The following is a 23,983-nucleotide window of genomic DNA, read 5'->3' on the forward strand; positions in this document are numbered from 1 at the left end:
GTTCAATTCTGTCCTCAGACACTTAATAATTATCTATTTGCGTGACCTTGGGCAAGTCATTTAACTCCATTGCCTAGACAAAAAAAAACCCAAAAATTTGCATATTAAATTTTTTTTAATTTATTTTTATTAAAGATATTATTTGAGTTTCACAATTTTCCCTCCAATCTCACTTCCCTCCCCCCATCCCCCATGGAAAGCAATCTGTCAGTCTTTACTTTGTTTCCATGTTGTACACTGATCCAAATTAGGTGTGATGAGAGAAATCATATCCTTAAAGAAGAAACAAGAAGTCTAAGAGGTAACAAGATCAGACAATAAGATATCTGTTTTTTTCCAAATTAAAGGGAATAGACTTTGCACTTTGTTTGAACTCCACAGCTCCTTATCTGGATACAGATGGCACTGTCCATTGCAGACAGCCCAAAATTATTCCCGATTGTTGCACTGATGGAATGAGTGAGTCCTTCAAGTTTGAACATCACTCCTATGTTGCTGTTAGGGTGTACAGTGTTTTTCTGGTTCTGCTCATCTCACTCAACATCAGTTCATGCAAATCCTTCCAGGCTTCCCTGAAATCCCATCCCTCCTGGTTTCTTATAGAACAATAGTGTTCCATGACATACATATACCACATTTTGCTAAGCCATTCCCCAGTTGAAGGACATTTACTTGATTTCCAATTCTTTGCCACCACAAACAGGGCTGCTATAAATATTTTTGTACAAGTGATGTTTTTACCCTTTTTCATCATCTCTTCAGGGTATAGACCCAGTAGTGGTATTGCTGGGTCAAAGAGTATGCACAAAAAATGTGCATATTATATTGAGAAAACCAAAATTAGGTAGAGTCTTCAAAAGCTCAACATTCAAAAAAAAGAAACAAAAGAAAGCTATACAAGTTTGAATAACTCAAGAGAATCATGAAAAGAGGAAAAATAAATTTTTAAGAATTGATGAGGAAACACAGAAAACAAGCTATAAGTTTATGTATTTAAAAAAAGAAGGAAGGAAAAATGGAGAACAGAGAACTTCTAAATGTTTTCTATGTGTAAGGTTTGGTTGGAAAGAATAAGGCTTTCATTACTTTTACCTAAATCAGACCACTTAAGGATTGTTTTAGGTATTCAATTAAAGAATTAAAATTTGGAAAAAGAAAGAAAATGAAATGGAGTACTCTCCCAATACTACAAAGCAAGCATATCTCTGGGAGGACTTCATATATGAAATAGCCACAAATAGCTACCTAAGGTGAATTATTTTAAAGGAAATAAAAATGACAAACCAACTTATTTGAGTCAAGATTGAGAAAAAGTGGAAAAGCAGAAGACTGAGCATCAAGAATGTTAGCAACAGACATCTATTAATAATGAAGAAATAATTTTATAATTGTATTTGAGAAAAGAAAAATAAAACAAACTATATATATATATATATATATATATATATATATATATATATATATATATCCTTGGATGTATATAAAACCATGAATGTGAATGAATTGAAGTCACCCATAAAATGGAAGAAGCTGATAGAATGGACTAGAAAGAAAGAAAAACATTGTTTGTAAAAAAGATATTTAAACATACAGATTTATAAAAAAAAAATTAAAGCCAGAGGTCAGATTTTATTTTTCTTCCACAAAATACTAACAAGTACTAGGGTTGCAAACAAAACCTCATAAAAGAAACAGGAAAAATTAATATAGTGAATTGAGTCAAGCAAAGAAATTGCCTTATGTTTACAGGCATCATTAATATAAAACAAAAATAATAGTCAATTTATTTATACTGAGTGTTATAGCCTTTAAATTTTTAAAAAAGTGAATGTCATAGCATTTTAGGAAGACCTGAAAACTACATCAATATTTATTAATGACTTGAATGTCCTTCCCAGAATCATGTATATGAATGAGATGAAGTCTCCCATGAAATTGAGGAGGGTGGCAGACAGATCTAAAAGAATGATAAAAAGAAGTTAAAGGTAACTACAGAATATTATAAAATCAGATAAGCCAGAGTAAATGTAAAGCCTAAAGACTATATTTATTTTAAGCATTGCTTTACGTCTTTCCATGAATGATCATATGTTAAGATAGAAACTAATTCACGGGGCGGCTAGGTGGCATAGTGGATAAAGCACCAGCCTTGGAGTCAGGAGTACCTGGGTTCAAATCCAGTCTCAGACACTTAATAATTACCTAGCTGTGTGGCCTTGGGCAAGCCACTTAACCCCATTTGCCTTGCAAAAAAACAATCAAAAAAAAAAGAAACTAATTCAGATGGTCAAAATATTTCAGAATACAAAATATCTTTCTTATAAGTCATAATGTAATGGAAATTGTAATCTGTAATAGGACTATTATCAATTTAAGAAAATTTATTATTATTACTATCTAACAATGGAATGGGATGACTCATAAGATCACATAATCAAAAGACTTTTGAGTTCTAATGAGTTTCAGAGACCATCTAGTTAGGTCTAGTTAGGTCATCTAGTATGTAGATCAGGAAATTTAAGCTTTGAGAATTGCTATAATTTAAAAATGCCTAAAACCAGAGAAGTAATAAGTAAAGAGTGAAGATACTGGACACAGATCTGTTTTTAATTTCAATGTACTTTCTACCATATACCTAGTAATGTCCTATCACTGGAGGTTTGGATGTTGTAGAGATGATTCTGCCTTTAGGTTCTATTTTCAGAATCATCTCAGCTCTCAGTTACTGTGACTAAGGATTGGAGCTAAAGTGGATAGAGTGCTGAACTCCCAGTCACAAAGACCTTAGTTCAAATCTGACTTTAGAAACTTACTAGCTGTGTTACACAACAAGTCATTTATCTCTCTTAATCGAGATTTCCTTATGAATAAAATAAAATAAAATAACAATAGCACCTAGTTCACAGGGTTGTTGAGACAATGATAGACATTTGCCAAGTATTGCTATTATTGCTGTTGTTATTTTTATTATTACAATATTAACTGAGCTTTAAAACTAGGAGTAAATATAGTAGAAGTTTAGTAAAAAAGTACTGGTCTAAGAATCCGAAAATGTGACATTTCCAATGTTGCAATTTGCTTGCCCCCTCCAAATAGCTTTGTTTATTTTATTTATTTCATCAAATATAAAAAAATCAACATTCACTTTTTGAAAATTTTGACTTCTAAATTTTTTTCTCCCTGCCTTTCCTACCCCATGCTGGACAAGGAACTAGATATAGAATATACATGCAAAGTAAGACAAAGGGTATTTTCATTTGCATGAAAAGAACATTTTCATGTTGCAAATGAAAACTGAAATGAAAAAACAAAGACAAATTAAAAAATGAAAGATGTCAGTGTGAAGCTAGCATGCTCCTGGAATTTGTTCCTACAAAAGATAGATGAAGCCTCTACTCTGACATTCACACTACAGATCCCACCAAGAAAAAGAGAAGATTCAAAGAAGTTTTCATCTGTAGACATCATGGAGGATCTTCGTGAAAGTCTTTCTCTTTGCCGGGGGGGGGGGGGGGGGGTGGGGGAGGGAAGTAAAGTACAAGAGGTGGGAGAGAGGAAAAACCAGCAGGAGACTTTTAGCCACAGTGCAATCCAGGTCCTGAAAGTTTAATAGCAGTAGAAGCCTTTGCAACTAGATAGAAAGACATTATGAAGGATCCCAAGCCCTAAGTCTGAATCCTGAGAACACTGGGGTTAATGACAGGAGTGAGTCAGGAACAAACAACTGTTACATCAGACAAAAAGGAAGAAACAAACCTCTGCAAAAGCAAAGCCTGGATTGTATAGGCAACATCTTGGCCAATGACAAGCCAAGGATCAGACCACAACCCCCCCCCCCCAAAGAAAGCTTGGATCTATACTCTCTATACCCCAGGAGCAGAGTTAAAACAACAAAGATGAGCAAAAATCTAAAAGAGTGCTCACTATAGAAACTACTTTACAGACAAAGATGATAACAATCCCATGTCTGAAGAAGAAAGCTACAAAAATTACTCACAAAGGAAGTATCAAAATAGTCGATAAATTGGACTCAAATGTAAAAGCTCATTGAAGATCGTAAAAAAAAGAATTTAAAAAACAAAGAAGAGAGAAAGAAGAAAAATGGAAAAAAGAAATGAATCATGCAGGAAAATTTGAAAATTTGACCAAAGAAATCAACTCCAGACTTCTGGCCAAGATGGCAGAGAGAAGACAGGCACAGTTCTAAAGTCTCCTAAACTCTTCCCCATCTATCACATGAAACAAACCTCTTAAAAGAAATCCTACCCACAAAACCCAGAAAGAAAAACCAGAAGAAAGAACATCTACCTCAGGATTTGTCTCCAGCAGCAGCTTTGGCCAAATTTAGGCGGGTGAGTCTGAGCTCAGAGGGAGGATCAGCCCTGGATCAGCCAGATTAACAGCTGAAATTGGAACCAGGAGTCTGAGGGCCCGAGAGCTGGATTGGCTGGATCGGCTGTGGGGATTGGACGACAGGGGCTTGGGTCCGAGGGTGAGCAGAGGTGCTGGTATTGGTGCTGTCCCCCTGGAGCTTGGGGACAAAGCTGGGGGGGGAGAGTTCTGGTGCAGGAGAGCTGCATACACCATCCTGGGCTCCTACAACTCAGACCTCCTCCCAAACAAACAAATGCCAACTACTTCTGCCTCAGGCCCAGGTGTGTAAGCAGAAGAAACAGCCCAGCTAAGGAATGACTGCAGGCCTAAGTAAAGCCCACCATTGATTGAAGGCAAAAGAATTCAAGAACTCCAACCCCTCCCTTCAAGCAAAGGGAGAAGGCCTCAGCCAAGGTCACAGACACTCCAGAGAAATCAACCAACACCTCCTACTGGCCAGCCAAAGAAACTGTAAAGCCTTTGGCGATCCCAAGCCCCGGTGAACCAGCCTCCCCCCACCAACTCAAGGTCTTAGAAAAATGAAGAAGGGTCAGTGGAAAGGTGGATCCATAGAAAAATTCCTGGAAGGGAAAGACCCTAACTCAGAGAGACCTGGAACCTCTGAGGAGAATACAATTTGGTCTCCAGCACAGAAAGACTTCCTTGAAAAAGTGAGGAAGAAGCTTAAAAATTTGGGAGAGACAATTAATACCTTGCAACAAGAAAACAAAACCTTAGAAAGTACAATTGAACAAATAAAAAAGGAGAATAAATCTCTCAGATCATCAATTGGACCAATACAAAAGGAGAATAATTCTCTCAGATCCTCAAATAAGCAAATGCAAAAACAAATCAATTCTCTCAAAACCTCAATTGGTCAAATGGAAAGCTCTTTCAAAAGTAGAATTGACCAATTGGAAAAGGAGTTGCAAAAGGTTAATGAAGAAAACTCCTCCCCCCAAAAAAAAGAATGGAGTCTACAGAAACTAATGACTCCATGAGAAAGCAAGATTCAGTTAAACAAAATCAAAAAATAGAAAAAAATAGAAGCAAATGTAAAATACCTCAGCAACAAAACCACTGACCTCGAGAATAGATCGAGGAGGGGAAACCTGAAAATTATAGGACTTCCTGAAAACATTGACGAGAAAAAAGCATGGACTTAATATTACAGGATCTAGTGATGGAAAACTTCCCTGATATCTTGGAATTAGAGGACAAAGTAGTTATTGAAAGAGTACATCGATCCCCACGAGAAAAAGATCCTAAAATGAAAACACCAAGGAATGTTGTGGCCAAACTACAGAACTATCAGATAAAAGAAAAATCCTGTAAGCAGCCAGAAAGAAACAATTTAAATATCAAGGAGGCACAGTAAGGATCATGCAGGATCTGGCTGCATCAACATTAAGGGATCAAAGAGCCTGGAATGAGATATTTTGAAGAGCAAGGGAGATTGGAATGAAGCCAAGAATCTACTTTCCCCCAAAGCTGAGCCCTCTCTTCCAGGAAAAAAGATGGACATTTAACGAAATGGAAGAATTCCAAAAATTTCTGATGAAAAGACCAGAGCTAAACAGAAAATTTGGACATCAAACAGGAGGTTCAAGAGACACATGAAAATGTAAAAAAAATGCAATCCAGTAAGTTGAAATTGGCTATATCCCAGCATGGGGGAAAAAAAGATTCTCATAAATGTTGAGAATTGTAACTCTAACAGAGAGACTACACCTAGCCAGAAAGGATGGACATTCATAACCTATCCATGAGACTACTATCTAATGGGATGTAACTGGCTTTAACCCCACTTGGGAGAAAGACTCTAATAACTCTCAGGAATTTTGACTCTGTTCGATAGAATATACTGAACTAGAAGGGACAGACACTCAGAATTTTCTATGACTTAGACTAATCTTAAAAAACACTACCTCCTTAAAAAGGGGGGGGGGGCAGGAAAGAGACTGGAGGATGGAAGGGACTGAATGGGGTAAATCTCATTACACTAAGAGGTACAAAATCCTATGGTAATAGAGGGGAAGAAGGGAGCAGATGAGAAACACCTGTATCTTCTTCTTATCAGACTTGGCATAAAGTCAAACTACCCATACTCAGTTAACTTATAAAAGATCTAACCTTTGAAGTATTAAAAGGGGGAAAGGGGAGAGGGGGATGGAGAAAGGGAAGGGGAGTGGGGGAAAAGGGGGAAATAACAAAAGGAAGGGAAGGGAAAAGGGGAAAGGGAAAGGGGAAAGAAAGGGGAGGGTGTAATATATGAGGGCAAACACACTGAAGGGGGTAGTATTCAGAAACAAAATACTGGGTAATATGGATAAGGGGGAAGGGGAAAAATACAAAGAGAGGGAAGATAGCATGGAGGGCAATAAAGAATTAGTAATCATAACCTTGAATGTGAATGGGATGAACTCCCTCTCTCTTAAAACATAAGCAAATAGAAGAATGGATTAAAAACCAGAATCCTACAATATGCTGCTTACAGGAAACTCATTTGAAGTAGAGAGATACATATAGAGTAAAGGTAAAATGTTAGAGCAAAATATATTTTGCTTCAGCTGAAGTAAAAAAAAAGCAGGGGTAGCAATTCTTATCTCACACAAAGCAGTAGCAAAAATAGATAGCTTTAAAAGAGATAAGGAGGGAAACTTTATCCTCCTAAAAGATACCATAGAAAATAAAGTCATTTCAATATTGAATATATATGCACCCAGTGATACAGCACCCAAAGTCTTAGAGGAGAAGCTGAAAGAACTACAGGAAGGCATAGACAGCAAAACTATACTAGTGGGAGACCTCAAACTCCCTCTATCAGATCTAGATAAATCGAATCATAAAATAAACAAGAAAGAAGTTACGGAGGTAAATAGATTGTTAGAAAAATTAGATATGGTAGACTTATGGAGGAAACTGAATGGGGATAGGAAGGAATATACTTTTTTCTCTGCAGTACATGGAACTTATACAAAAATTGACCATATACTAGGACATAAAAACCTAATGATCAACTGCAGAATGGCAGAAATAGTGAATGCATCTTTCTCAGATCACAATGCAATAAAAGTCATAGGCAATACTGGGCCAAGGAGATATAGACCCAGAACAAATTGCAAACTGAATAACCTCATTTTAAAAAATGAGTGGACCAAAAAAAAAATTATAGAAAGAATTAAACATTTTATCTAGATAATGATAATAATGAAACAACATACCACAACCTATGGGATTCATTCAAAGAGACTCTCAAGGGATATATTATAGCTCTAAATGCTTACATGAATACATTGGAGAAAGGGAAAATCAATGAACTAAACATGCAACTAAAAAATGAGAGAAAGAACAAATCAAAAATCCCCAATTAAATACCAAATTAGAAATTCTAAAAATTAAAGGAGAAATTAATAAAAGCAAAAGCAAAAAACTATTGAATTAATAAATAAAACCAAAAGTTGGTATTATGAAAAAAAACAATAAAATTGATAAACCTCTGGTCAATTTGATTAAAAAAAAGAAAGAAAACCAAATTGCTAGTATCAGAAATGAAAAAGGTGAACTTACCACCAATGAGGAAGAAATTAAAGTAATAAATTGAAATCATTTTGCCCAACTCTATGCCAATAAATTTGATAATCTAAATGAAATGGATGAATATTTACAAAAATATAAGTTGTTCAGGTTAAATGAAGAAGAGATTAAATACCTAAACAACCTATCTCAGAAAAGGAATTCAACAAGCTATTATTGAACTCCCTAAAAAAAATCTCCAGGGCCTGATGGATTTACAACTGAATTCTACCAAAAATTTAAGGAACAATTGGTTCCAATCCTATATAAACTCTTTGGAAAAATATGGAAAGGTGGAACTCTGCCTAACTCTTTCTATGAAACCATTATGGCACTTTTACCTAAACCAGGAAGAGTTAAAACAGAGAAAGAAAATTATAGAACTATTTCCCTGATGAATATAGATGCAAAAATCCTAAATAAAATCTTAGCAAAATGATTACAACAAGTGATCACTAGGATAATACATTATTATCAAGTAGGATTTATTTGAGGAATGCAGGGCATAGACATAAAAATCATTACTATAAGCAAATTAGAAGATCACGGACTAGTCTACTTGTCAGATCTATGGAAAGGGGAGCAGTTTATGAGTAAGGAAGAGTTGGAGAACATCACCAAAAACCAATTATGTGATTTTGATTACATTAAATTAAAAAGCTTTTGCACAGATAAAACCAATGTAACCAAGATCAAAAGAAATGTAGTAAATTGGGAAATAATCTTTCAACTAATGATTCTGACAAAGGACTCATTTCTAAAATATACAGAGAACTGAGTCATATTTTTAAAACAAAAAGCCATTCCCCAATTGACAAATAGTGAAAGGATATGCAAAGGCAATTTACAGATGAGGAGATCAAACAATCCATAGCCATATGAAAAAAATGTTCTAAATAATTAATTATTAGACAAATGCAAATTAATGCTTCTCTGAGATACCACCTCATACCTCTCAGATTGGCCAATATGACCAGGAAGGATAATGATCCTTGTTGGAAGGGTTGTGGGAAATCTGGGACACTATTACACTGTTGGTGGAGCTGTGAACTCATCCAACCCTTCTGGAGAGCTATTTGGAACTATGCCCAAAGGGCAACAAAAATGTGCATACCCTTTGACCCAGCAATACCACTACTGGGTCTATGCCCTGAAGAGATGATGAAAAAAGGGTAAAAACATTACTTGTACAAAAATATTTATAGCAGCCCTGTTTGTGGTGGCAAAGAATTGGAAATCAAGTAAATATCCTTCAACTGGGGAATGGCTTAGCAAACTGTGTTATATGTATGTCATGGAACACTATTGTTCTATTAGATACTAGAAGGGATGGGATTTCAGGGAAGCCTGGAAGGTTTTGCATGAACTGATGCTGAGTGAGATGAGCAGAACCAGAAAAACACTGTACACCCTAACAGCAACATGGGAGTGATGTTTAACCTTGAAGGACTTGCTCATTCCATCAGTGAAATAATTGGGAACATTTCTGGGCTGTCTGCAAAAGAGAGTGCCATCTGTATACAGATAAGAAGCTGTGGAGTTTGAACAAAGTGTAAGGACTATTCCCTTTAATTTGGAAAAAACAGATATCTTATTGTCTGATCTTATTACCTCTTAGCCTTCTCTTCTTTTCTTTAAGGATATGATTTCCCTCTCATCCCACCCAATTTGGATCAAGGTACAACATGGAAACAAAGTAAAGACTGACAGAGTGCTTTCCTTGGGGGTGTGGGGAGAGGGAAGCAAGATTGGGGGGGGAAATTTTTAAAACTCAAATAATATCTTTAATAAAAATAAATTTAAAAAAAGGAATCAAATCCATTAAAAGTAAAAATTACCAACTGGAAAAGGAAACACAAAAGCTAATTGAAGAAAATAAAACCCTAAAAATTAGAATTGAATAAATAGAAACCAATGAATCTATAAGACTACAAGAATCTATCAAATAAAATTAAAAGGCTGAAAAAATTGAAGAAAATGAAAAATACCTTTTAGGGAAAATGAATGACCTGCAAAATAGATCCAGGAGAGATAATCTATGAATCATCAGACTACTAACAAGCCCAGATCAAAAAAAACAAAGAACCTGGAAAACTTCATGTAGAAATTTATAAAGGAAACCAGACCAAATGTACTAGAACAAGAAACAATAAAACCATTGAAAGAATCCACAGAACCCCTCCAAAAAGAGACCCCAGGATAAAAACTCCTAGGGCTATTTTAGTCAAATTCCAGAACTCACAAATTAAAGAGAGAAGGGATATTCAACAAAATAGAAGATTTCCAGAATTTCCTGACACAGAATTGAACAGAGCATTCAATCGCCAAATACATGATTCAAGAGTACCTTAAAGGGGCAGCTACGTGCTGCAGTGGATAGAACACTGACCCTGAAGTCAGCAGTACCTGAGTTCAAATCTGGCCTCAGACACTTATTAATAATTACCTAGCTGTGTGGCCTTGGGCAAGCCACTTAACCCCATTGCCTTGCAAAAACTAAAAAAAAAAAAATTACCTTAAAAAAGTAAATGAAAATGTGAAGGAAAAAATAAAACAAAGCAAAACATATGTTGTTCAAGACCATTGAATTTTATAAGACCCTAAAAGGGAGATATAATACTTCTAATTCATTAAAACTTTACTTCTCTTAGGATATTTAAAGTATAGAATATAATTGAAGGGAATAGACTTAAAAGATATGGGTATAATTGGTATAATTGTGTCTTATTTCTCCATTGAAGAGGTCCAAGATGATAGCATCGTGTTTGCGACAAAAATATCTAAAGAAAAACAGGGATATTAATTTAAACTTAAGTGTCTCATTATCCTTTGACACACTTAAATTCTATTGTGCTTAACACCTTGTCTAAGGAGGGCATGATAAACTAGGAAGTCCTGAGTCAGTGTCTCTGCAACTTAAAAGCATTCCTAAAATTATCAGATGAAACCTCCATAGCTTCCCAATAAGAGTTCTTTAAGATTCCAGCAGTTAATTAGATCAGGGTTTAACTTAATCCTGTTTCACTTAACCAGGGATCAAGTACCCAGGGTGGGTAGGTGGGGGAGAAGGGGGAGAGAAAATAAGCCAAGCTTCATTTAAATTTGAGGTTAAGTACACTGAGTGGGGGGGAGGTTAAATAGAAGAGAGAATAGACCTGGGGGGAGGGGAACAAATAGTTAAAAAAAATAATAAAGCTTTGGATGATACTTTGGCTCATGAGGAGGATTGTGTGTACTTGAAAGATACTTGAAAAGAGGCTAAGGTAAACAAATGATTATAATTATAATTTGATGTAACTTGAGACAATGCTGCTTATCAAGCAATCAAGAAAATAACAATATGAACTTTTCAAATAATCAAATAATCAAACTAGGATTGATGATACCTGATTAATAGTACAAGAGCAATAAATAATACCAAGGGAAGAGGACCAAAGATTAAAATTTGAGAGGGAAAGAAGGGAGAATGTGAATGCTGAGTAAATTCTATTCAATAGATTTAGCCCAGAAAGGGAATAATATATATTCCCACTTGGGTTTAAAATTCTACCCTAATCTACAGGGAAGGAGGGAACTGAGAAAGGGAAAGGTAATGGAAGAATGGACTGATAAAAGAGAAGCTGAAGGTATAAGTGAAATTAAACTTAAAACTAATTATTTAAAAGAAAAGTCAAAGAGAAAAGGTAGCAAAATTTTGGTGAGGAGGAATAAGAGAAAAGGAAAGAGAAAATATTCATGGAGAAAGATAGTATTGAGAGAAATACAGAATTAGTCATCTTAACTGTAAATGTGAATGGAATTAACTGTCCCCTAAAATGGAAGCAGATAACAAAATGGATTAAAAACAAGAATCCTACAATATGTTGTTTACAAGAAACCTATTTGAAGCATAGAGATACACACAGGATAAAGGTAAAAAGTTAGAACAAAATATATTATGCCTCAGCTGAAATAAAAAAAAGCAGGGGTAGTGATCTTAATCTCAGATAGAGTAAAAGCAAAAACCAATCTCATTAAAAGAGATAAGGAAGGAAATACATCTTCTTAAAAGGCACCATTGGTAAGGAAGCTATATCACTACAAAACAGGTATGCACTTAGTGGAATAGCATCCAACTCCATAATTAAAAACATCAATAGTAAAACCAACAGAAATAATATGATTATCTCAACAGATGTTGAAAAAGCCTTTGACAAAATACAGCATCCATTCATATTAAAAACACTAAAAAGTTTAGGAATAAATGGAATTTTCCTTAAAATGATAAGTAGTTAAAAATAAAAAAATAAAATGATAAGTAGTATTTATCTAAAACTATCAACAAACATTATATGTAATGGGAATAAACTCAGAGCATTTCCAATAAATCATGGGTGAAACAGGGATGTCCATTATCATATTACTATTCAATATGGTATTAGAGGTGCTAGTTGTAGCAATAAGAGAAGAAAAAGAAATTGAAGGAATCAGAATTGACAGTGAGGAAGCAAAGCTTTCACTCTTTGCAGATGATTTGATAATATACTTAGAGAACCGGAGAAAATCTTCTAAGAAACTCTTTGAAATGATTAACAAATTGAGCAAAGTAGCAGGATATTAAATAAATGCACATAAATCATCAACATTTTTATAAATGAACAACAAAACTCAAGAGCAAAAGTTTTTGCTCTAATAAAATCAATGCTGCCAAAATTAGAAGAAAAGCAAAAAGCTGGGGAAAAATCTTCATAGCTAGGAGTTCTGATAAAGGTTTCTTTTCTAAAATATATAAAGAATTACATCAAATTTATAAGGCTATGAGTCATTCCCCAATTGGTAAATTATCAAAGAATATGAATAGACAGTTTTCAAATGAAGAAATTAAAGCTCTATATAATCATAGAGAAAAATGCCCCAAATCATTATTTATTAGAGAAATGTAAATTAAAACAAAAATGAGGTATCATCTCACACCTATCAGATTGGCCAAGATGAGAAAAAGGGGAAAAGGTTCAATACTGGAGAGGTTGTGGGAGGATAGGGACATTGATGCATTGCTTGTGGAGTTGTAAATGGAACCAACCTTTCTTTAGAGTAGTATGGAACTATGCACAAAGAGGAATAAAAATATTCATTCCCTTTGACCCAGCAATTCCATTTCTTGGTCTATATCTAGAAGAAATCATAGAACAATGGGAACTGTCCACATGTAATAAAATATTCATAAGAGCTCTTTTTTGTAGTGGCAAAGAATTGGAAATTTAGGGGATGCCCATCAGTTGGGGAATGGCTAAACAAGTTATGGTACATAAATACTATGGTATATCATCATTCAATAAGAAACCATAAATGGACTCTAGAAAAGCATGGAATGCCTTATAGTATTTGATGCTGAATGAAGGGAGCAGAACCAAAAAAACAAGGTCCACATTAACAACATCATTGTGAGATGATCAACCTTGTTGGAAGCAGCTACTCTCAGCAGTTCAGAGCTAGGACAACTGTATTAGACCAACAACAGAAAATGTTATTCCAATCCAGAGGAAGAAAAACAAAACAAGGCCAAAAAAAACCCTTCAGAATCTGATGAACATTTTATGAAAAGTATTTCTTATATATCCTTTCCCCTTAATCCCAATATCTAATACCGAAAATGAATAATCTGTAAAGATGTTTAACTAAAACATGTTTGTGCAATGCTAACATAACTGTTCACTGCTGAGGGGACTGGGATGAGAAGGGAGGAGGGGAGGAAATCTTTTATCTTTTTTTAAGAAAGATTTCATTTATTTTGAGTTTTACTATTTTCCCCCTAATTTTGCATCCCTCCCCCCCCCCCCCCGGCAGAAGGCAGTCTACATTGTTTCCAGGTATGCATTGTTCTAAGTTGAATGTGATGATAGAGAAATCATATCCTTAAGGAAGAAACTTAAAGTAGAATATATTAAAATTACATGATAAGACAGCAGGGTTTTTTTTTTAGTTAAAGATAATAGTCTTTGATCTTTGTTTAAACTTCACAGTTCTTTCTCTGGATACAGATGATATTTTCCATCACAGATATCCCAAAATGGTCCCTGACTGATGCACTGATGGAATGAGCCACTCCATTAAGGTTGATCATCACCCCCCATGTTGCTGTTAGGCTGTACAATGTTCTTCTTGTTCTGCTCATCTCACTCAGCATTAGTTCATGCAGGTACTTTCAGGTTTCCCTGAATTCCCATCCCTATGGGTATCTAATAGAACAATAGTTTTCCATTATAAATATATATATATATATATATATATATATATATATATATATATATATATATATATATCACAGTTTGTTTTTCCATTCCCCAATTGAAGGATATTCACACAATTTCCAATTCTTTGCCACGACAAACAGGGCTGCTATGAATATTTTTGTACAAGGCATGTTTTTATGTTATTCATAATCTCTTCAGGGTATAGACCCAGTAGTGGTATTGCTGGATCAAAGGGTTTGCACATTTTTGTTGCCCTTTGGGCATAACTCCAAATTGTTCTCCAGAAAGTTTAGATGAGATTACAGCTCAACCAACAATGTATTGGTGTCCCAAATTTTTCAGATCCCTTCCAACCTTGATTGTTGTCCTCTGTGGTCATATTGGCCAGTCTGAGAGGTGTAAGGTGGTCCCTCGGAGATGTTTTCATTTGCATTTCTCTAATAATTAGTGATTTGGAACAATTTTTCATATGACTATGGATCACTTACATTCCTTCATCTGTAAATTGCATTTGCATATCCGTTGACTATTTGTCATTTGGGGAATGTTTTGTCTTCTTTTTTAAAAATGTAACTCAGGAGGGGCAGAGACAAGATGGCAGCATTAAGGCAGCATTTCCCAGGAAATCCTTCCCCCAAAAACTTCAACAACCAAAAAATTATGACTCTAGCCAAAATTTAGATGGGCAGGACCCACAGAAAGACTGAGTGATACATTTTCACAGTCCAAGATAACTTAGAAATTCTGTGGGAAAGGTATGTCTCACCAGGACCAGGGGGCTTGTAAAAAAGCCACAACCACAGCACAACACAGAGATCACCAGCAATAGCTTGAAGGGGTAGGGAGAGAACTCTGCTACACCATAATGAGTGTGGAGTGAGGATCACAGCTCACAGAATCTGCAGCAAGAATCTGGAGAAAGCAGCTTGCACCCTGAGAGATTGTGAGGGAGTCAGGGAAGACTGCAGAAATTTCTCTGTTCTCCCTTAATTTAGGATTCTGCTGTTTGCCTACACTCAGAACCAGTTTCCAGTTTGGGCTTCCATAGTAAGTAGACAAGCAAGATCCTTCTGTACAGCTCCAGGGCAGAGGGAAGTGAGGTGGTCATCTACATATCAAAGCACAGGCAAGAGATCATAGGACCTGGGAGGAATAAAGCTCCCAGTGGGGTGTCCCACCCCCCAAAAAAAAACCCAAAGCCTTGAAAGTGCTGTCTTGGGCTGAGGAAATGAGGAAACAACAGAAAGAGAAGAACCTGACCATAGAGAATTATTTAGTCCCATGGAAGATAAAAACACATACTCAGATGATGACAAAATTGAAGCTTTGATATCCAAAACCTCCAAGAGAAATAGAAAATGGACTCAGACTATGGATGAGCTCAAAAAAGACTTTGAAAAGCAATTAAGGGAGATGGAGGGAAAATTGGGAGGAGAAATGAGAGTGATGCAGAAAAATCATGAAAACCAAATCAAAAGTTTGGTGAAAGATATAAAAAATACTGAAGAAAATATGTTAAAAACCAGTTTAGGTCTAATGGAAAAAGCAAAACAAAAAGTGAATGAAGAGAAGAATGACTTAAAAAGCAGAATTGGCCAGCAGTCAAAGGAGATATAAAAGCTCTGAGGAAAATAACTCCTTCAAATGCAGGATGGAAGTAAAGGAAGCTGATGACTTTGCAAGAAATCAGGAAAAAATAAAAGTCTTCCAAAAAAGCCAAAAATTAGAAGAAAATCTGAAATATCTCATTGGAAAAACAACCGACATTGAAAACAGATCCAGAAGAAATACTTTAAAAATTATTGGGCTATCTGAAAGTCATGACCAGGAGAAGAACCTAGACTTCATTTTTCAAGAAATAATACAGCAAAATTGCCCTGAGATCCTAGAAGCTGAGGGTAAAATAGAAATCAAGGGAATTCACTGGTCACCTCCTGAAAGAGACCCCAAAAGAAAAACTTCCAGGAATATTATAACCAAATTCCAAAACTCCCAAATCAAAGAGAAAATTCCAAAAGCTTCCAGAAATAAACAATTCAATTACTGAGGCTCCATAGTCAGGATTATACAGGATCTGGTAGCATCTACATTAAGGACTCATAGGGATTGGAATATGATATTCCAGAAGGTAATGATCTTGGTTTACAACTGAGAATCAGCTACTCAGCAAAACTGAACATCCTCTTTCAGGGAAAAGATATACTTTCAATGAAACAGGGGACTTTCAAACTTTCCTATTGAAACAACCACAGCTGAACAGTAAGTTTGAACTCCAAGTACAACACTCTGGTGAACCACAGAGGGGGTGGAAGAGAAGGACTAACTATGAAGAACTTAATGATATTGAACTGTTTGTACTCTTGCATGGGAAGATGTTGATAACTCATGTGAACTTCCTCATTTATAAGAGTTGTTATAAAGAGCATATGTGGACAGGGCATAGGAAGAAGCAGTATATAATGGTATACTATAGTAAAAAAGATGGAGTCAATGGGCGATAAAGGAAAGTACTGGGAAGGGAAAGGAGATGAAGAAGAAGCTATGGAGTGGAAAGGGGGAAGGCAAGAGGGAATGAGTGAGCCTTCATTCTCATCAGAAATAGCTCAGAGAGGAAATAACATACACACTTAATAGAATGAGGAAATCTCTTACTCTAGAGAGAAAAATGAGAAGAAAGAGATGGGATAAGGAGGAATGAGGGGAAGGAAGGGGGAATAGGTGATAGAAGAGAGGGATGATCGAGGGAAAGGGTACTCAGATACAACACACTTTTGGACAGGGCCAGGATGAAAGCAGAGAGAGAGAGAGAATAGAATAAATGAGAGTGAGGAGGAATAGAGTGGAGGTACAGCTAGTAATAACAACTTTCAGATCTATGGAAAAGGAAAGCATTTTATGAGAAGCAACATCTGTGGTGGACTTATGATAAAGAAAGCAACTCACCCCAGACACAGAGCCATTGGAATCTGAACACAGACTGAAGTATATTTCTCTCTCTCTCTCTCTCTCTCTCTCTCTCTCTCTCTCTCTCTCTCTCTCTCTCTTTCTATTATTGAGGCTTCTAATCTTCTTTGTGGGGGAGGAGGGTTTATGTTTACTATTATAACACATTGTCATTTTTATTATATTAGCTTAATCCATCCATGAGCAGTTGATATTTCCCAGTTATTTAAATCTGATTTTATTTGTGTGAGAAATGTTTTGTAATTGTTTTAAAAATTTTCTGAGTTTTCCTTGGCAGGTAGACTCCCAGGTATTTTATATTGCCTGAAGTTACTTTGAATGGGATTTCTCTTTCTAGCTCTTTCTGCTGCATCTTGCTAGTCATATATAGAAAGGCTGAGGATTTATGAGGGTTTATTTTCTATCCTGCAACTTTGCTAAAGTTCCTAATTATTTTGAGTAGTTTTTTAGATGATTTTTTTGGGATTCTCTAGGGATACCATCATGTTATCTGCAAAGAGTGAGAGTTGTGTCTCTTCCTTCCCTATTTTAATTATTTCTATTTCTTTTTCTTCTCTTATTGCTGAAGCTAACATTTCTAATACAATATTGAATAGTAGTGGTGATAATGGGCATCCTTGTTTCACCCCTGATCTTATTTGGAATGCCTCTGGCCTATCCCCATTGCATATAATGCTTGTTGAATGTTTCAGATAGATATTGCTTATTATTCTAAAGAAAAATTCATTTATTCCTTCACTTTCTAGTGTTTTGATTGATTGATTGATGGATTGATTGATTGATTTTTTAGGTTTTTGCAAGGCAATGGGGTTAAGTGGCTTGCCCCAAGGTCACACATCTAGGTAGTTATTAAGTGTCTGAGACTGGATTTGAACCCAGGTACTCCTGACTCCAGGCTCGGTGCTTTATCCACTGTGCCACCTAGCTGCCCCTACTCTGTAGTATTTATAGTAGGAATAGGTGCTGTATTTTGTCAAAGGCATTTTTCAACATCTATTGATATAATCATATGATTTCTGATAGCTTTGGTAATGATTTAATTAATTATACTGACAGGTTTTCTAATATTAAACAAACCCTGAACTCCTGGGATAAATCCTACTTGGTCATAATGTATTATCTTAATGATAACTTCCTGTAGCTGTTTTGCAAAGACTTTATTAAATATTTTTGCATCTATATTCATCAGACATATAGGTCTATAATTTTCTTTCTCTGTTTTAACTCTTCCTGGCTTAGATTTGAGCATCAAATTGGTGTCAGAAAGAGTTAGACAGAGTTTTGTCTTCACCTATTTTTCAAAAGAGGTTATATAGAATTGGAACCAGTTGTTTCTTAAATGTTTAATAGAATTCACTTGTGAATTCATCTGGCCCTGGAGATTTTTTCTTAGGGAGTTTAATAATGACTTGTTGAATTTCTTTTTCTGAGATAGTTTTATTTAGGTATTTAATTTCCTTTTCATTTAAACTGAGTAAATCATATTTTTGTAAATATTCATCCATTTCACTTAGATTATCAAATTTATTGCCATAGAGCTGAACAAAACAATTCCAAATTATAACTTTAATTTCCTCCTTATAGAGTTTGACAAAATAACCCTGAATTATTACTTTAATTTCTTCCTCATTGGTAGTGAGCCCACTTTTTTCTTTTATGATATTTGGTTTACTGATTTCTTTTTTTTAAATTAAATTTACCAGAAATTTATCAGTTTTATTTATTTTTTTCATAAAACCAATTCTTAGCTTTATTTATTAGTTCAATAGTTTTCTTACTTTTGATTTTATTAATTTCTCCTTTAATTTTGAGAATTTCTAAATTGGCATTTAATTTGGGTGGTTAGTTTGTTCTTTCTCTAATTCTTTTAGTTGCATATTTAGTTTATTGATTTCCTTTTTCTCCAATTTATTCATGTAAGCATTTAAAGATATAATATATCCCCTGACAGACACCTTGAGTGTATACCATAGAGTTTTAGTATATTGTTCTATCATTTTCATTATCTAGGATGAAATAATCTTTCTATAAGTTTTGTTTGATCTACTCATTCGTTAAAATGAAGTTATTTAGTTTCCAATTAGTTCTGGGTCTATATCTCCCTGGTCCAATATTGCATGTGATTTTTATTGCATTATGATCTGAGAAAGATTTATTCATGACTTCTGCATTTCTGCAATTGATTATTAGGATTTTATGTCCTAGTACATGGTCGATTTTTGTATAAGTTCCATATACTGCAGTAAAAAAAAAAAAGTTATATTCCTTTCTATCCCCCATCAAATTTACTCCATAGGTCTATCATGACCAGGTTTTCTAACAATCTATTTACTTCCTTAACTTCCTTCTTGTTTATTTTATTATTAGATTTATCTAAATTTGACAGTGGGAGGTTGAAGTCTCCCACTAGTAGAGTTTTGCTGTGTGTGTCTTCCTGTAACTCCTTCAGCTTCTCCTCTAAGAATTTGGAAGCTATATCATTGGGTACATATATATTTAGTATTGAAATTACTTTATTGTCTATGGTACCTTTTAAGAGTATATAGTTTTCCTTCTTTATATTTTTTAATGTTATCTATTTTTTAGCTGCTCTGTCTGTGATAATGATTTCTACCCCTGTTTTTTTTTTATTTCAGCTGAAACAAAATATATTTTGGTCCAACCTTTTACCTTTACTCTATATGTATCTCTCTACTTCAAATGAGTTTCTTCTAAGCAGCATATTGAAGGATCCTGGTTGTAACCCACTCTTCCCTTTGCTTGCATTTTAAGGGAGAATTCATCCCATTCACATTCAAAGTTATAATCACTTACACTTTATTGCCTTCCATGTTATATTCCTTCTCTTAGTATTTTCCCCTTTTTTCACTTTATCCATATTCCCTAGTATTTTGTTTCTGATTACCACCACCTTCAATGTGTTTTCCCTCCTATATCCAACCCTTCCTCCCCTTTTTCCACTTTTCCTTTGTCCTTTCTTCCTTCCCTTCCTTCTGTTGGTTCCCTTTTTCCTACCCCTCCACTTCCCCCCTTTTAATACTTGAAAGGTAAGATAAGTTTCTTAACCAAGTGTGTCTAAGTAAGCTTTAAGCCAAATCTTATGAGAGTAAGATTCAAGTAGTTCTCAGCTCCTCCCCTGTTCCCCACTATTGCAATAGGTCCTTTGTACTTCTTTTGTAATATGATTCACTCTATTCAATCTCCTCCATCCTCCCAAATCTTTAATGTCCCCCCTTTTAAAGGAGATATTGTATTTAAATCATTCTATCTGAGTCACATAAAAGTCATGGATGTCCATCATTTCTGGTTAAGTATAGTCTCTCAAATAGAATTACAATTATTGAAATTTATTAGAGTCTTTCTCACATGTAAGGATAAAACCAGTTTTATCTTATTGGATGGCAGTTTCATGAATATATCATAAGTGTCTATCCCTTGTGGCTAAATATATTCTCTCTAATAGAGTTACACTTCTCAAGAGTTATTAAAGTCTTTCTCTCAGGTAGGCATATAGCCAGTTTCATCTTATTGGATAGCAGTTTTTTCTTTTTTACCACCCCCCATTTTTTAACCTCTTCTGGTGTATCTTGCATCTCCTATTTGAAGTCCAAATTATCTATTAAGCTCTGGTCTTTTCATCAGGAAAAGTTGGAAATTTCCAATTTCATTACATGTCCCTCTTTTCCTCTGGAAGAGAAAACTCAGTTTGCCAGATAGTGAATCCTTGACTGCATGCCAAGCTCCCTTTGAATTCCAGGCACATCAATCCCTCAATGTTAATCCAGCCAGGTCTTGTGTAATCCTCACTGTGTCTCCTTGGTATATAAATTGTTGCTTTCTAGCTACTTGCAGAATTTTCTCCTTTATCTTATAGTTCTAGAATTTGTCCACAATATTCCATGGTGTTTTCATTTTGGGATCCCTTTCCAGAGGGGATCGATGTGTTCTTTCAATCACCATTTTGTCCTCTGGTTCCATGATGTCGGGGCAGTTTTCCATCACTAAATCCCATAATTTTAAGTTCAGGCTTTATTTCTCTTCAATATGTTTAGGAAGCACAATGATTCTTAGGTTGCCTCTACTCATTCTATTCTTGAGGTGAGTGGTTTTGCCGATGAGGTTTTTTACATTTTCTTCTGTTCTTTCAATTTTTTTTGGTTTTGTTTAACAGATTCTTGTTGTCTCATGAAGTCATTAGTTTACACAAACTCCATTCTATTTTTGTAAGATGAATTTTCTTCATTTACCTTTTGCAAATCCGTTTCTAATTGATCAATTCTATTTTTGAAAGTCTTTTCCATTAGATCAATTGAGGTTTTGAGAGAATTATTTTCTTTTTACATTTTTTCAATTGTACTTCCAAGGATTTGTTTTCTTGTTGCAAGGTGTTAACTTTCTCTCCCAAATTTTCCAATTGATTTTTAAACTCCTTCCTAATTTCTTCAAGGAAGTCTTTCTTGGCTGGAAATCAAATCATATTCTCATTGAAGGTTCTAGATCTCTCTGAGTTAGGGTCATTAACTTCCAGGTAATTTTCTATGGACCTCCCTTTTCTGCTAGCCTTTCTTCATTTTCCTGAGATCTTGTCTTGCGGGAGGGGCTAGTTCACAGAAGTTTGGTGATGAGATCCCTAGATCTCATCTCATTGAGTTTAAAAACTCCAAGTGGGCTGGCCAATAGGGGGTGCTGAGTGATTTCTCTGGAGTATCTGTGACCTTGATTTGAAGCCCTTATCCTTGGTCTGGAGGGGTTTGGGTGGTGCTTCTGGATATTTTATCTTTGAAAAATATGGGATATGCCCTGGGGCAAGTTAATTACTCTCCCTATTCAGCTGAGGAAGCTCTTCTGCCCATGCCTGAGCCTGGGGACATAGCATGCTGTTACTGCATTTGTTCTGGGAAGAGGCCTCCACTGAAGTGAAATTATAGAGTCTGAGGATCTCCAGACCAGATGAGCCCAATGATTCAATGTCTGCAACTCTCTGCACTGGAACTCACCCTCTGGCCCCACCAGAGCACCCCAGACCATCAGTCCCACACCCAAAGCCTCCATACCCCAGTTGGCTCTCAGACCACAGCTCCCAAAGTCAGCACCTCCATAACTGATCTTAGGTTAGTGCAAGTTTCACCCTACTGCCCCTGGGTTGACTCTCTGCTCTCTGTCCCCAGCTCACCCACAATCCCTGAAGACAAACCTTGAGGTAGGTGTTGTTCTCTTAGCTTCTTTTTCTGTGTTTTGCCAATCGAATTTCTGTTAAGAGGTTTGTATCATGTTATATATGAGGGAAGATCAGGAGACCTTCACACAGTGCCTGTCTTCTCTCTGCTATTTTGGCTGTAAATCTACTACTTGTAATTCTAAGGAAAACTCCATTAATTCTTATTATCTCTAGTGTTTTTTTTATGAGAATGAATGCTGTATTTAGTCAAAATGTTTTTCTGCATCTATTATGACAATTGTCTAATTTTTGTCGTTTTTCTTGTTGATATGGTCAATTATGTTAATAGGTTTCCTGATATTTTACCAGTCCAGTATTCCTGGTATATATATATCACCTGTTCATAGTCTATGATCTTTGTGATATGTTGCTATAATCTCCTTGCTGGCAATTTATTTTAAAATGTTTACATTGATATTCACTGGAGAATTTGGTCTATAGTTTTCTTGTTTTATATTTTTCTTCTGATTTGGGTAACAGCATCAAACTGTGCTGTAGAATTTATAGAATTATTTTTTGTCCATTTTCACAGATAATTTGTATGGTATTTAACAATTGTTTTTAAATTTTTGGTAGAATTCCCTTGTGAATCCCTCTATTCCTGGAAATTTTGTCTTAGGGAGCATATTTATGATCTGTCCAATTTATTTTTCTAATATAGGGCTAACTAAGTAATCTATTCCCTCTTCTGTTAATCTGGACAACTTATAATTCTGTAAATTTTCATAAATTTCCCTTAGAAAGTCAAATTTATTGGCATATAATTGGTCAAAATAGCTCCTAATACTTTTCTTTGGTGCTAAATTCACCCTAATCATTTTTGATAGTAGTAATTTGGTTTTCTTTCTTTTGAAAATCAAAATAACCAATACTTTATCCATTTCATTTTTCCTTGTAAAATAAACTCCCAGTTTTATCTTATTAGTGTAATGGCTTTCTTACTTTCAATTTTATTAATTTCTCCTTTGATTTTTCAGAATGGCCAATTTGGTATTTTATGGGGTGTTTATTCTTTTGCTGATTTTTAAAAAAATTTTATGCCCAATTCATTGATCTGCTCTTTCTCTATTTTGCTGACTTAAGAATTTAGAGATATAAATTTTCCCCTGAATGCTTTTTTGTTTACACAAGCTATACTGTTTCATCGTTGTCATCTTTTTAATGAAATAATGGACTTTTATATGATTTTTTTCTTTGACTTTTAGGATTAAATTATTTAGTTGCCAATAAATTTTTAATCTATGTTTACACAGACTTTTGTTGAATATAGTTTTTGTCATATTACTCTCTCAAAAGTATATATTTGATATTTATGCTTTTCAGTTTTAGTTGTGCAATTTGTATGCCATAATATTATGCTAAATTTCTGTAAAATTACCATATGAAGGTGAAAAAAAGAGTATACTTTTTTATCCCTATCCAATTTTATCCAGAAGTCTATCAATTCTGAAGGACTTTTGATGAAAAAAACTGCTTCTAGAGAAAGAACTGATGTAGTCAGAATAAGAATTGAAGCATAAATTTTTAAACTTTATTTTTCTTCTTTTTTGATGATGTAGAAATATATTTTATATGATTTCACATGTATAATTGACATCACATTTCTTGCTTTCTCAAT

Source organism: Macrotis lagotis, chromosome 8 (assembly GCF_037893015.1).
Source record: "Macrotis lagotis isolate mMagLag1 chromosome 8, bilby.v1.9.chrom.fasta, whole genome shotgun sequence".
Classification (NCBI taxonomy): Eukaryota; Metazoa; Chordata; class Mammalia; order Peramelemorphia; family Peramelidae; genus Macrotis; species Macrotis lagotis.